The 14,540-nt window shown below is 33.7% G+C and overlaps 1 protein-coding gene and 2 long non-coding RNA genes across 7 annotated transcripts in view; 1 reads left to right on the forward strand and 2 right to left on the reverse strand.

Moving 5' to 3' along the window:
- LOC132264957 (dystrophin, isoforms A/C/F/G/H) overlaps positions 1-14,540 on the forward strand; it is a 209,724-nt gene that overhangs the window by 31,683 nt on the left and 163,501 nt on the right. The window lies entirely within an intron of this gene.
- LOC132264968 (uncharacterized) lies at positions 4,076-4,565 on the reverse strand. Its single transcript, XR_009468551.1, has 2 exons — positions 4,313-4,565; positions 4,076-4,249 (listed from the first exon to the last, which is right to left on the reverse strand). It is a non-coding gene; the product is annotated as an uncharacterized LOC132264968 (long non-coding RNA).
- On the reverse strand, positions 5,299-6,261 carry LOC132264969 (uncharacterized). The gene is made up of 3 exons (XR_009468552.1): positions 6,213-6,261; positions 6,081-6,149; positions 5,299-6,022 (listed from the first exon to the last, which is right to left on the reverse strand). It is a non-coding gene; the product is annotated as an uncharacterized LOC132264969 (long non-coding RNA).

Genomic DNA, 14,540 nt, shown 5'->3' on the forward strand with positions numbered 1-14,540 from the left:
TCTGAAATTAATCTTAAGCGTTTCTTTTTGTTTAGAATTTGATAAAAAATCCGAAATCGACAATTTTTACGCAACAATTGCTGTTTAAGCGCAAGATTGATTGATTTTTAAGCTTATTTTCTTATTGAATTTGGGTAAAATTGCTGAAAAACCATCTTGTGATCATAAAATATCTTCCCCTTGTGCGGAACTTAAGCTGATTTTGTCACAAAAGTTAGTGGAGGAATTCTTGTTCGGAGTTGTTTACCTTCTTTGGCGGCGCAGGGCGAAAAAGTCAGTGGCTTTGATGGAGAATTATGGATGGACTTGAGAAAGAGGCATTTTATGTTCGCATGATAAATTATTTACTGTGTCAATTTACCTCTTAAGCCTTCATTGTGTTGGTTTGTGAGCAAGTTGGAGGAGGAAGAGAGAAAAAAAATATAAGCGCTCTGTAATGATGTGGATAAGAGAGCATTTTTTGCCCGAAGGGGTTGAAGAAGTTGCTTGCCGAGAGCGCGAGAGAGAGGGTGGCTTTCGTGGGCGAGTGATTAAGAATGCAAATACAGTGAGAGCGAAGGGTGATTGGGCAAAGTAAAGAAGGCGAGATAAGGTTTGAGCTTGTGCAGCATCAGCAATCTCTGAATGGCAATTCAAAGTGTTTTGCGGGCGTTTTGCAAAGGGTGGCGAATGTCGAATGAGGGTGGAAAATCTCTGAGCGAGTCATCATACAAATGATATCAATGTCTGACGAAGGGCGCATTTAAGGGTGGGAAATGCAATGGCTTTTTTCTGACTGGCAGCGATTTTGAAGGTGTGCGATTTTGAGTTGGTGCCAAAAGTTTTGCCTCAGCGAGAAATTTAAATAAGATTTATTGCCATTTGAACTGTTTTTCGCCTTGTTTTGTGCACTGCATTTTGTGGGTGGTTGGAAATTGCCAGGAATGCAAAGTGTGGAAGCAAAAGGGGTTGATAATATTGGGGATGCAGTGTCACTTTTCTTTTGACTTGAGATGCCAATTCAAGAGCTAAAAAAATGTTACTTTCTTCATGAATCTTTGGTTAAAAAAGATACTTTATCTTGTTATCTCTTCAAAATCTATTTATAAAATTATTTCTCAGGTGAACAGCTTGAAAACAACAATGAATAGACAATATTACTTTAATACTTGTTCTTTAATCGGATATTTACGATTTTACCCAAGGTTTTACTGTAAAAACAAGTGTGAAACTGGGAAAAACGCTTAATTTTTGCGCATAAGACAATTTTTAATAAATGCTAATGAAAATCTGAACTTTAAAGTGGAGAAAAAACGTAAAATGTCCTTAAATCGTTCAATATTCTTCTTAAACTTAACTTCAAGATCATTTTTCCGTCCACAAAATCTTCTAATTTCTGTATTTAAACAGAGATTTGTATTGTTTTCTTAAAGTATTTACAGAATATAATTCATTTGCCAAGTTTTCTGTCTGAAATTCATATAAAAATGAACTTCAAAAAGCCCTAAAATCTATCTTCAGACCTAAAACTTCTCTAGAAGAGACAATTTGACACCAAAAATCCATTTTCCACACAGAATTCTCAACTCTCTAATTTTTGGGCATATTTCTAAGGTTTAAATCTTCAACGAAGGCATTGAAAACCTACATTAGAAACCTCTGATTTGGCAGAAAGAGAGAGAGAGAGAGAGTTGTAATTCATATTAATCAATTTTCAACCACACAAATTCACTTCTCTGTCTCGATTCTTCGCCCTTAAATTCAGTCTGTGAAAGGGAAAAGTCGCTCTTATAGAATATATCTCAAGTATTATAATGTATTGTGGAATGAAATGGGCGGAGGAAAAGTTCTCAATTACTTTTCTCGATGAAATGATTTTCCAATACACGTGAAGAGTGTATTGTTGAGCAGCTCCTGATGAAGTTTTCAATACAAATTTTTCAATCAATGCAGAAATTGCTCGTTAACTTTCTATGCACAAGTGAATTTAATTTTAAATAGAGAGAGAGAGAAAAGAGAGAATTTGGAGCAGTTTTTTGAATAAAATACAGTGAAAGGATTGTGAAATAGTTGGAAGAAAAAAGACATGATTCGCATTTAATATTAGATTGGAAAAGTTTTCCTTTATCTCCTCTTGCTTGACTTTAAATGCGTCACTTTTACTCTTTCATGAGTGTTTTTTTTTGTGTGTGTGCAAAAGAGGAAAAAATGGGGTGAAATTCATGATTTCACTAACCAAAAAAAGAAGGTGTTTCTTATTTTCTCTCTCACGTTTTTAGGGGATGAGAAGGAGTGAGGGAGAAACTATATGAAAAATTCAACTAAACTCCCTGTTGAATTTTCCCGGAGTCGAAGTGGAGCATTTTCCTCCCTGGGAATCTGCTCAATTTTTCTTCCTCCACACTTTTGCCGCCCGCCCGTGAATGGCTGAGGATGTTTGGTGCATTTTAAGGTGTATTTTCTGGTCGTCGTCCTCGCAAAAGTTGTCTGCGGCATTTCTTGTTTTATTTACCACGATAAATCAGTATAGATGGTCGATATATTATCTTGGGCACCACATTCTGCATGTCTTCTGCTAAAGGCTACTTAGTCCCAAAATTGTGCGGTGTGGAAAATTCATATTATATACAGAAGAACAAATTGCCAACAGTGAATAAAACTTATTGGGTGGGATTTTCTTCTCCGCCTTCGCGTTCGCTCCTTGAGATGCGATAAGACGATGTTATTCAATTGATATGTCTGCTTTCATCCAATTTGTGTGTGAATATTTGACGAGATGTGAATGAAGAGGAATTTAGGGGTGGTTTTTTTCTATCTTGTGTTTCAATGCTATGAAGAGAATGAATTGTCAATTCACAATCATCGATTATTGACTGAATGCATTGGAAAATGAATAAGAATTACCTTCGCCGCGAAGGTTAAAAGATCCTGGCAGACAATAAATACCTGAAAAAATTCATAAGAATTTTATAGCTGTCAAAGAAGTCGAAATTGCAGCTGCAAAAATGGCACAGAAAGCCAGGAAAATCAGGAGAATTTTCATTTTGCACGATTCGAATAGAAATTTCCACTTTTCACTGTTAAATTCCGATCAAGACTGAAGTGAAATTGCACTCGAAGATCATTTTATACTTCTCACAATCGCATTTGGGGTCAAAGATGTTTTTTTTGAATACTTGATAATGTTTGATAGCCTAAAAAATATGAAAATTCACCAATTCGCGAGTAAAAATGCTTTTTATCTCACTTTTCCGCATGTTTTGCAGTCAAATGATGACAAATGTAGTAAATTAATGTTTGCAATTCGACGGGTGCCTCGAAAACTATGAAAAGCCAAAAACGCAATTTCTCAGCACAGCATTTTCAAGACTTCGCTTCAATATCGCGGCAAAATTTGCCAAATTTGTCTTAAAAAAAAGCCTTCAAATCGTCCGTTAAAGTGTAAATATTGCTCTGAATTTATGATTTTGTAAATATTTTAGATGATTTTATCAGTATTTATTGGAATTTTTGACTAAAATATGTCAAAATTAATGGAAAATCAGAAAATTTTAATTTTTCAAAGACGATTTTATCGAAAATAGTACTAAAAAAATCAGTTTTTCATACTTGACTTGAATTTTTCCTTAATGTTTTCAAGTGAAAAAATTTAAAAGATATGAGAAATATTCATTTAAAGTCTAAAAAACATTTTAGGATAATTCTGAAAATCTACAAATATTTTCTAAAAAGACGTTTTATGCATTTGACTGCAATTTTTGAGACATTTTTCTTGGGGAAAAATTGTTCAGCGTAAATAATGAAAATTCGACTTTTCATTCGCAAAACATGACAATTTTTTTCCATTTGTGCTTTTTTAGATGAAAAGGATTTTTTGCTATTTTCTCATAAGATACAAATCTTAAAATTCTTGTACAGAAAGAACAAATGAAAGGCTTTTCAAAAATACATAAAACGAAAACTATGATAAATCGACTTTTTCGTAGTTTTCCATTCACCCGTCGAATTCTCTGCATTTCTTATCAATCGAGAAAATTTTGCTGGTTTTCAAATGAATCCTTTATTGTTTGTAATCCTTTTTACATTCTCTGTTGTATTTTTAATGTGATTTTGGGGTGTTTTTTTGGAGTACTTTCACTCACGAGATGTTCCACAACGACTCTTGAGTAGTGACATGCTTCTTCGTGCATGTAATATCCTTCAGGACATGATCTGTCTGGCGGATGTCGAAGTGGAAGTGGCAAGAAGTCCATGAAGTAGCATTTATTGTCTGAAATACAGTTTGATTTGCACATGATTTAATGGTTTAGAATGCATTTTGCATCGAACTTACTCTGAGATTCGCGCAACATTTTATCCTTTTGGGTATTCCCAGCTGGAATGAAGTCCGTGAAAAATCACGGACCATTCAATAAAAGTGAAAAATCGCACTGAGAGCCATTGTGATCACAAGAATATTCATTTTGCAATTTATTAGCAACTTTTTGCTGTTTAATTCACAATAGAGACTGATTTGATGTCGCGACTGAACTGCATTTTATACTCTTGCTAATCGCTGATGGAAGTAAAGAAAGAAAAAAAAATCTCTCATTTGAGATTATTTAATGTTTCTTTCTTTCAATGAATATAGAATTGTGGAAAGAAATATGAAGAAATTATTCGTCATCTTCGATATTATTCTTGTCAATTTTAACGGAATTCTCTTTGCTCTTGTGTTGTCGATATAAAAGGAAAACATAGATAATGGGATTTCCCAGAATCCTTATCAATACTGGAAATATTGCAGAGTGTATTTTGACTCAGCGGATAAGTTTTGATGCAAAAATACAAATGAAAACATGCAGCGTGACTTTTGACAAGAATGATTCGAGTGTATTTTGTAATACTTTTTGAGTGTGACAACCTTAAATCACTCTCACACTTTGGATTTAAGTCTCGTAACAAAAACACAGGAGATTTTTCAATAAACACTTTATTGTTTATGTCAAGGGGCAGATATTATGGTCGGAAGTGGTGTACAGCTTGAAAGGAAGTGTTTAGAAGAGGAAATGGCAAAAAATATTACAATATTTGCACTGAAAAAGCTTCCATTTCAATCAAATTGAGGCATTTTCCTAATTAATTTTGCTTTAGAATCAATTTTCTTGCCTTTTTGAGGTTATGTTTAATGAAAAATATATGAAATTATCAAATTTCTGTGTTTCTTGGAAGATTTGAGCATTTTAGTGCGAAAAAACTTCATATTGATTGAGAAAAAGCCTAAAAGTCAACCATAACCTCAAAAATATCAATTAAATGCGGAAAAATGTCTCTTTGCCTTGGTTATTTTCGCGATTTCTACTGTACAAGAATATTTGCACAGCAAAAATTTCAGTTTCATCAAATTGAGGCATTTTTAAGAATAATTTTTGCCTAGAAAAATCAATTTGATCGCTTTATTTTGAGGTTATGTGATAAAAATAACCCTCAAAATCATCTAATTTGTGTTTAAACTCAGAATTCTTCTCTTTTCTTGGCAAACTTAAGCATTTGGGTTCAGAAAAACTTAAGGTTAGGTTAGAAAACAGCTTAAAAGTCAATCATAACCTCAAAGATGTCTCAGAGAATTCTCTTTGTGTAATTATTATTGTAATTTGTGCTCTTAAGTGGTAAACTTGATCTTATTTATTCGCCATTTTTATTGATTTTCAGACTTGAAGTATTTCTTAAGCCAAAATTCATAACCTCACAATTTATTCAGAATTTTTTTCAAGCATTTTCTAAAGATTAAACTAGAAAATCAAGACAATAATTGCATTTTTAAAGGCGTTCAGAAGTGTCTGGAAGTGTTGAAGATTCTGCAGAGGAATTGTGGAAGTGTTTGGAAGTGTTGTACACTGTTTAACCGTATTATCTCCCCCTTGGTTTATGTGATTAATTCCACACAAATTTCACTTCCTGGAATCCACACATAAATTCACACTTTTGTCGTAAATTGTTCCGGCGGAGCAAATCGGAGGGCAAAGCATTTCGCAGCCGCCAATTATCTTCTGAACACAAACGCCTGAAAGTATAATTATTGTCTTTATCCATTTGTGCAGAAGATGAAATGATTGACAAACCTTTTGCATAAACAAGTTCGTATCCTTGCGGACAAGTTGCATAAGAAGTTCCGATAAAATGTGTCATTTCTGGTGAGAAAAGAAATAAAGCGTAAAATTTTCATTGGGATTTCAAGATAAATATCAATTAACCTGCATGAGATCCAATGCCAAAAACCACACAGAATGCAAGGAAAGTCAAGAAAGCTTTCATTTTGCACGACTTTGCAAGAAATTGACTTTTCTCTCTTCAATTCTGATTGAAACTGAAGCTGAATTCGCAAATGAAGAGGTTTTTATAGCTTCTTCTAATCACATTTGACGTCACAGGACGTTTTGAATGAAGTGAAAGGTCTTTAATTAGTGATTATAAAGTGTTTTTTGCTCAATATTAATTATTTTTGAACGACGAATTTCAATAACACAAACAATTAATGTCTCTTTAATCACGCAAAAGAGTGCAAAATTGGACTAAAGCGTTGATAAAAGCTTTAATTAAAATGTAAATAAACAGTGAGTGTGAATTTTGGCAGCTGAGATAACAATATTTTGCTGCAAAAAGTGTGCAAAGGTCAAAAGAATTTGAAGATTAAGCTTCAGCTTCTTATCCATAGCAAGGATTGCAGCACGGATTGCAGCAAGTGAAGCCACAATTGCTGGTCACATTGTTCTGAGGATAACACCAGCCATTTAGCAATTGATATCCAGTTGGACAAGGATCGTTTGGAGCACAAATTCCCTTTTCAAAGTGATATCCTTCAGGACAAATCTGTTTCTTATCGCCTTCGACAACAGTTGCGTTTGATTTGATGCACTTTTCTGGAAATTATTAATTTTTAGTGGGAATTTTGAGGCAAAAAGCAAGAAATTTACCAGTCAATTCATTGAAAATGTGTCCTTCTGGACATTCCGGAGGACTTTGTGATTCATCAGGCTTAACAAGTCCTAAATATCCTGAAGAAAGTGAGTTTGAATGATGTTAGAATCTTTCCAAGTCACTAATAATTGATGAAATCAAATAAACCTTGAGGTTTTGTAGCTCCCAAAATGACACAAAATCCAAGAAAGAAAATTGTAACTTTCATTTTTCACTGACTTTCTCAGATATTTTCACTGTTTCACTCAGAGTTTTAACTGAAAATTGATTTTGCAGCTGAAGAGCATTTTATACTTTTGCCTAATCGCATTTTGAGGTCAAAGAGATTTTGATAAATACTCAAAAATTGCACTTGATGACCTTTATATTTATGTAATATTCAAAACTCCTGAAGAAGATTACGATTTTTCATGTCTATTTTCACTGCAAGCTTAGAGAATTCAGAGAATTGAGTTGAATTTCCATTTCGACGAGTGAATCAAAATGTATGAAAAGTCAAAATTGCACTTTTAAAATCCTCAAAACGCCTTCAAATCGTCCGTTAAAGTGCAAATTTTGCTCTGTATTTATTATTTTGTGAATATTTCAGTTGATTTTATTGGTATTTTCTAGAATTTCTTGACTTAAATATGACAAATTTAGTAGAAAATTTGAGAATAAATTTTTCTAAAGTCGATTTTATCCAAAAAAAGTTCTAAAAATCAAGTTTTAATATTTTACTCGTACATTTCTTTAAAGTTTCACGTGAAAATATTGAAAAGAAATAAGAAATATTCGTTGAAAGACTAAAAAAAACATTTTAGAATATTTTTGAAAATAAAAAAATTATTTTCTAAAAAGGCGTTTTGAAATCATACAGAATATAAGGAAAATCAAGAGAATTTTCACTTTTTCACTGTTAAAAATTGTTATTTTCTCAGTTTTATGCTTTCATTAAATTTTTGTCAATTCTTATCGATTTTACTCAGTGAATGATTGTCAAATTCAGTGATTGCAATTGAGATTAGAGGCTAAATTTCACACACATTTGTTAAATGATGTCAGAAACACACGAAAATCGTGGTTAATGTGAATAAAATTCAACACATTTCGTGTGAATAAATTTCCATCGGCGGTTCTGTGTAGGAAAATTGATCAGGAGCCAAAATCTGTCAGTTGCACTTTTATACCAAAATTGATCTGTGTGGAAATGTTAATTAAAAGACTCTCTTTGCATTTTATTCACCGGCGAAATGATGAAAGAGCGTCAGAAAAGAGTTAATTTATGGTTTTTTTTTGTCACTCAAATATTTTCCAGCAGCTGGAAAATATTGAGCGACTGCGTGAAAATGTTTCCACGTGCTTTTTCTCTGCATTTCCAAGAGCTCAAAAGTGGGAGGGAAAATACTCTTCTTTCGCCACTCATTCCACAAAACACTGCAACAGAGCCATATGTTTTCTATGTAGCGACATTGCTTGACTCTCTCAGGGGCTTTTCTGCGCTCTCTCACTCTCTCTCGTTTCCACTTTCACCCATTTTCAGGGTGAAAGGCATCGCCAAGAGAGCGAAGAGAGAGAGAAATTTGCCAGGAGAGGGAGAGAGAGAGAGAGTTTGGGTGGAAAGCGAAATGAAGGGCGGCATTGTGATGTTGAGGAAAATCCCTCTGTTTTAGTTGTGACACAACCACGCGCTTGTGTATAAGTTTTGCGGGAAAATCAGGCGCTTTTTACGCTTTTGCCGGCTTGAAATTGTACGTGAAAATTTTCATTTTGAAAGTCACACTTAATTTATCCTTTTTCTCATTTTCCACCCATCGTTTAAGTTCACAGAGAGTGTTTTGTGTGGTGTTTTTCTATGTTCTGTGTTCCTGTGTGTGTTTTTAGGGGTGAGAAATTTGTGAGAGACATTTTAACATCCTATATTTGCTGCTGTGGCGGTAATTTTTCCCTCAGGTGATATTGTTTTCTGGTGATACATTTTGAAACACATAGTTTTGGAGTGAAATGGAAAAATTCCTTTAAGAACACCTTTTGACTGGTGGTTATTTCTCTCGTGTGACGCGCGTAAGTGAATTTATGTTTGATTGAATGGTTTTGGAATTTACATCTTTAGCATGAAATTTCTCCCCCTTTTTTTTATTGAAGATTTTCACCCTCAATTTCGCCTCTCTCTCTGTGAAATGTGAGCCTTTTCCGCTTCGTCAAAGGATGTCCTTTTTTTTACTCTGTGTGCTGTTCATCACAGAGTCAATGCAGCGTGAAGGAATCAGAAGAGTGATATGGCAAAAAGGGTTGTTTAATCAAAGGTCAAATACTAAAGAGAGAGAGGAAAAGAGCTTCTTTTCACGGATTTTTGCTACCATCAAAGTTTGTGTATGAATGAGAAGAAATGTGCATTCATGATATTCACAATGCTTTTCTCAACAATTCATCGAGATAAGATATTCGCTTGTCTCAAGAGTCGCACGCTCAAGTGTCCTCTTTTCCATCAATGCTCGAAGCTAAAGGAGTTTTCAGTGATTTCTTTTCACTAACTTTTTACCAACATGTCGACGGGTGAAGTGAAAACTATCAAAAGTCGCCATGGCGCGGGATTGAAAGTTGATTTTTGATAGAATACAGAGGAGAAATGTTAGAGAAATTAAGGCGTCGTTGCAACATTACGTTCATAACATAGTAAATAAGATGTCAAAGTTATGAATTCGTAAAATGGTGTTCAAGAGTACGATTCATATTATTTACTAATCTGTGAGTCCTAAAAAATTTCAGAAGATGACGTTTTATGTCAATTAATAAATTTGAGAGCCGGAAAATTCACGTGAAAATCAAGAAATTTGACAATAATAATGTTTTTATGTAAAAAAAAAACACATTTTTAAAGGATTTTAATGACGTTTTGGGCACATTTTAATATGCATCTTTCGATTTTTTCAATATAAGTTAAGAAAACGTTAAGTTGAAGAACCAAATTGGTAGTTTTTACAGAATGAAATACGAAATCTGTAATGTCATTACATTCATAACATATAAAATAAGCTGTCAAAGTTATGAATTCGTAAAAAGACGTTGCAAGATTTCGATTTCAAATTTGTCTTTTGCGAGTCCTAAAACGTTTAAACGTTGACGTTTTAAGACAATTAATGTATTTAAAAACCGAAAAATTCACTTTAAAACTAAAGAAATTGACAATAATGATGTTTTTTATGGTGGAAAACCCAATTTTTAAAGAATTTTAATGACGATTTGCGCACATTTCATTGTGCATTCTTCGATCCTTTCAATATAAGTTAAGAAAATGTTAAGCTGAAGCACTAAATTGGTACTTTTTATACACTGAAATACGAAATCTGTAATGTTGCAACGACTGATAATTTAGAGATTCGTACAAATTGATATTTTTCTTGTGTCTTTTTAGTTGTTTTGCATCCTTAAATCCCATTTTAAATCATTTTCATTGATGAACATTTGTTGGAAATAATTTTGTATGGTGAAAATTTAAAATATGACAATGAAATCTTGGCGAATAATTCAAAATTTTCAATAAAAGCAATGAAAACTGTCAAAAAACGACTTATTTCACAAAATCTCGTTAAATTTGTCTATAAAATCAACAGAAAGTCATAGAAAATAATTGAAAATTATCATTATTAATCATTTTAATAGACGATAACACAGAAGAATGGTGATTTTGACATTTACTAGTTTTCGCAGAACCTGTCGAAGTGTAAAAGAGTTTTTCCTGAAGTCCGGCAAAAGTCGTAAACAACACAAAAGAAGGGAAGGAAGAGAAGAAATCTCAATATTGTCAAGTGTGGATTTCACGAATGTCGGACAAGCTTTTTACTCCTCCCATTTCATGTTGGGCGAGTGAGTGAGGAAAAAAAAAGGAGGGAAAGGGAAAATTTGGTGGAAAATAAAGGATTCCAAATGGTTTGTTGATGTCTTAAAGGACAGAAAAGGAAGAAAGAGAATTATTGGAACTGTCTTATCCACTGCGTGAATTGACAGGAAATGATGTTGAAAGAGATTTTTTTTTTATTCTTCTTCTCCCATTGAAATTCCTCCCGGAGAAAAAAAGTGTCTTATAAAGAAGTGAGAGAGAAAAAAATCCTCACCAAATGTCGTAAATGATTTTCGTCTGAAGATGCTTCAATTCCAACAACTGACGAAAACGTGATGTGTTTCCAATGAGCGTAAATTGGTGCGCCGAAAAAGATGAGCAACTTGTTGAGGAGAGAAAATTCTTGTGAAATAATTCATCATAATACAAATCGACGGGTGAATGGAAAACTATGAAAAGATACATTTTTTTTTCTAAGAAAATTGTCTCAAATTGTAGTCAAACGTATAAAAAGTCTCTTTGGAAAATAATTATAAATTTTTAGAATTTCTCCTAAATATTCTTAGACTTTGACTGAATGTTTCTTATATTTTTGGAATTTTTTTCACTTAATAAGCAAGAAAAAAGATCATTTTAGGTATAAAAAGTTGATTTTTTGAACTTTTCTGGATAAAATTTACTCAAAGACTATTTAAAATTGACTTTGGAAAGTGATATTTTAAGTTTTCCTTTTAATTTTGCCATATTTCAGTCAAAATTTTCAATAAACACCAAAAGTCGTTCTTTGATAGTTGACGTCTTATGTCTGTTTGGATTGATCTTAATGTCTTCTTATCACGTGTGAAAACATTACATTGAGTGCATTGGCAAAAAATAAAGAAATAAGATTTTTCTTAAAAACTCCGCGTGTAGAAAATTTCTCAATGTTGCGTTGAAAAGTATGAAAAGTCGACTTTTAATAGTTTTCGCCGCACAAATCATCCTGATCGGAATTATATAATCATTATTCGATGAGCTAAAAAGACCTCAATTTTGCAGTTTTAAATCTTTTCACTGTTAAATTGACAAGAAACCAAGCCAGAAACCCTTCGTGAGTGTCTTTCGGTTTATAGACGGTGGACGAAAGTGTGAAAAAATGGGCAGGAAAAATGTAAAAAGTTGATTTTTACGAATTGTTTGAAAAAAAATACACAAAAATTATCAAAAACCGACTTATTGTAGCAAATTTTTCCAATTCGTCAATCAACTCTTCGTATTTTAGTTAATATTTCAACAAATAACAGTGGAAAAACCCGGGAAATATTGCATAAAAATAGAATTGAGCAATTTTATCAATTTACTGAAAGATAACAGAGAGTTTATGGGAAAATTAGGAAAATTTCAAAGCAAAATGAACTCTCAAACTTCAAATCGCTCTACTGAAAAATGGCGATTTTGACTTTCCTCACTTTTCAATTTACCCATCAGAAATGTCTGTCGCTTTGAGTGCAACAATTCAGTAAGCAAAATGTGTGGCAATGTGAAGATTAGAGAATTTCCTTCTTGTATTTCTACTTAAGCAAGTTGTAAAGTGTTTTATTGGCTCATTTGTCTCATTTGCGTTGTCTTCGCTTCAAAGGCAACGCAATTTCGGCAAAGTTTAATGAGATCGTGAGGCGCAAAATCTGGATCAATATGAGGAAAGTTTCAAGTTAACTTTGGCGCCCTTTGTCAGCATCCGAAAGCAACAGTTTTGTGTGACCGCCTGAATGGCGGTTATTTGTACACAGTCAGTTTGTTTGCCAACTGTCAATGCCATTTGCATTTGCGAGTTGTTTCGCTGCTATTGCCAGCTTAATTAAAAATAATAGTGCAAGCATTTTACATGTGTGTTGATTTTCTTTCAAACTTGCATAGTTTCGCCGGAATGTTTGCGAGGAAATGTGCCTTTGGGCAACACCTCTTGCGAGTCCTTTGCAGAATTCCGCTGCAAAAGGTATTTTTGGGGCAAAAATTTCAGCAGCTGAAGAACAGAATATCCAAATTAAGCTCGTGCGATTAGTTGGTGAAATCCATTCAAGCAAACGTCTTAAGGCAGAATCACAATTTGATGCTGTTCTTATTCACCATTGCTTTAGTCATTTAATGAAGGAACCCCAAAACATTGAAATCATTGCTATTTATCTTTATTCCTCCAGAAAATAAGACATTCTGGCATTTATCTGATGGTCAAAAGGCACTCTTATCAATTTGTTTCCTCTTCCTTGATGGTTTTGCTTGTGGAATCTTTAAGGAAAGATTCTCAAAAGCTGGACACAACTTTAATAGTCAAACAAACTATTGGATTATTAAAGTTTTCAGCTAGTTTTCCATGCATTTCACTTGTTAAATTGCATTTAACCACTCGTTGCAACATTACGTTCATATCATATTAAATAAGATGTAATAAATAATGATTTATATGTGATTTGGAAAATTCACGTGAAAATCAAGGAAATTGACAATAATTATGGTTTTATATAAATAATTTGTGCACATTTTAATGCACCAGATTGAGGTTATGTGTTTCCGGACATCATTTGATCCTTTCCCATGAAACTAATTGCGTTTAGACAGCATTTATAAGTACTTTTGCTGTTCGATTCTTCTTTCTGAGCACGAAAATGCGACTGTGCTAAAATGTCACAACAAAGACATCTTCCCGGACATTCTGACCAGCAGAATCCTTCAAGGATCTCATCAGAAACACGCCCAATTTCAGGAAAAAGTCGTGGATTCACTATTTCGTCCTGTTAAACTCATTCTTCGCGTTTGACAGCTGAAATTCGTATTAAATAAACTGTCAACTTTGCCTTGCAACGTCTTGTCGTTTGTATTTCATTCGTACTTTACACTAGCGCCGCCTGGCGTCCACCAATATAAGCTATGAAAGCGTAAAGTTGCAACGAGCGGTCAATTCACCTTCAAAACACCTTAATTATTGATCAAAATCAAGTAAAATTGGTCAGAAATAAATTCTGTGAATTTTCCACTCATTAAACAGTTGAAATACTCATCAAAATGTTTCTTTTCTCTGGTAATTTTCCAGTCAAATTTGTTTAAATGTCTCTAATGCATGAACATCTAAATGTTCTGCAGCACTTTTCCCTCTGTGTCTATTTGCTTTGCAAACACTGTTTTTAGTGCTTGTGTTTGAGTTGATCTGCAATATGCAAGAATTAGAATATTTTATGAATTTCCGCCTTTGAAAGTGCGTCTAATTGCAAAATTGAATGTTCACCACTAAAGTCCAACATAATAGTATGAATTTGTAAGAGCTTTTGAGTGTTGACGCTGGGCAGAGAATGCAAACAAATTTTCTCTTAAGCTCCATTGCTCTGGTGGATGAGGAAACTTAAACAATTCTCTTGTATGATGATATTTCATGTGCTGAAAACATACAAATATGCGCTGAAAGCGAGAGAAGAGAGAGAGTGAGAGGAATATTGCATGGATTGTGCAAAGAGGGAATTCCTCTGCAATTCACCAGCTGAATTCTGGCTTCTCAACATTGCCTACAATTGCAATATAGAGAGATTTCAGCCCATATATGATGTTCTATACAGTTTTCTTCATCTCTCTCTCTCTGTGTTTATTAAATGGGCGAACACAACATGTGTGTTTGTGTGCTTGTGTGGCTGGTTTTGCGGAGTGTGAGAGCAATGTATCTTGCACTCAGAGTGGGTTTGGGGATGAATGGCTTTGCCGCATTTAGACACACTCTTGCTTGCGCCCCTTTTCTGTGGGGCGACCCGAAGAATGGCGA

Source organism: Phlebotomus argentipes, unplaced genomic scaffold, assembly GCF_947086385.1.
Source record: "Phlebotomus argentipes unplaced genomic scaffold, Phlebotomus argentipes genome assembly contig_2, whole genome shotgun sequence".
NCBI lineage: Eukaryota > Metazoa > Arthropoda > Insecta > Diptera > Psychodidae > Phlebotomus > Phlebotomus argentipes.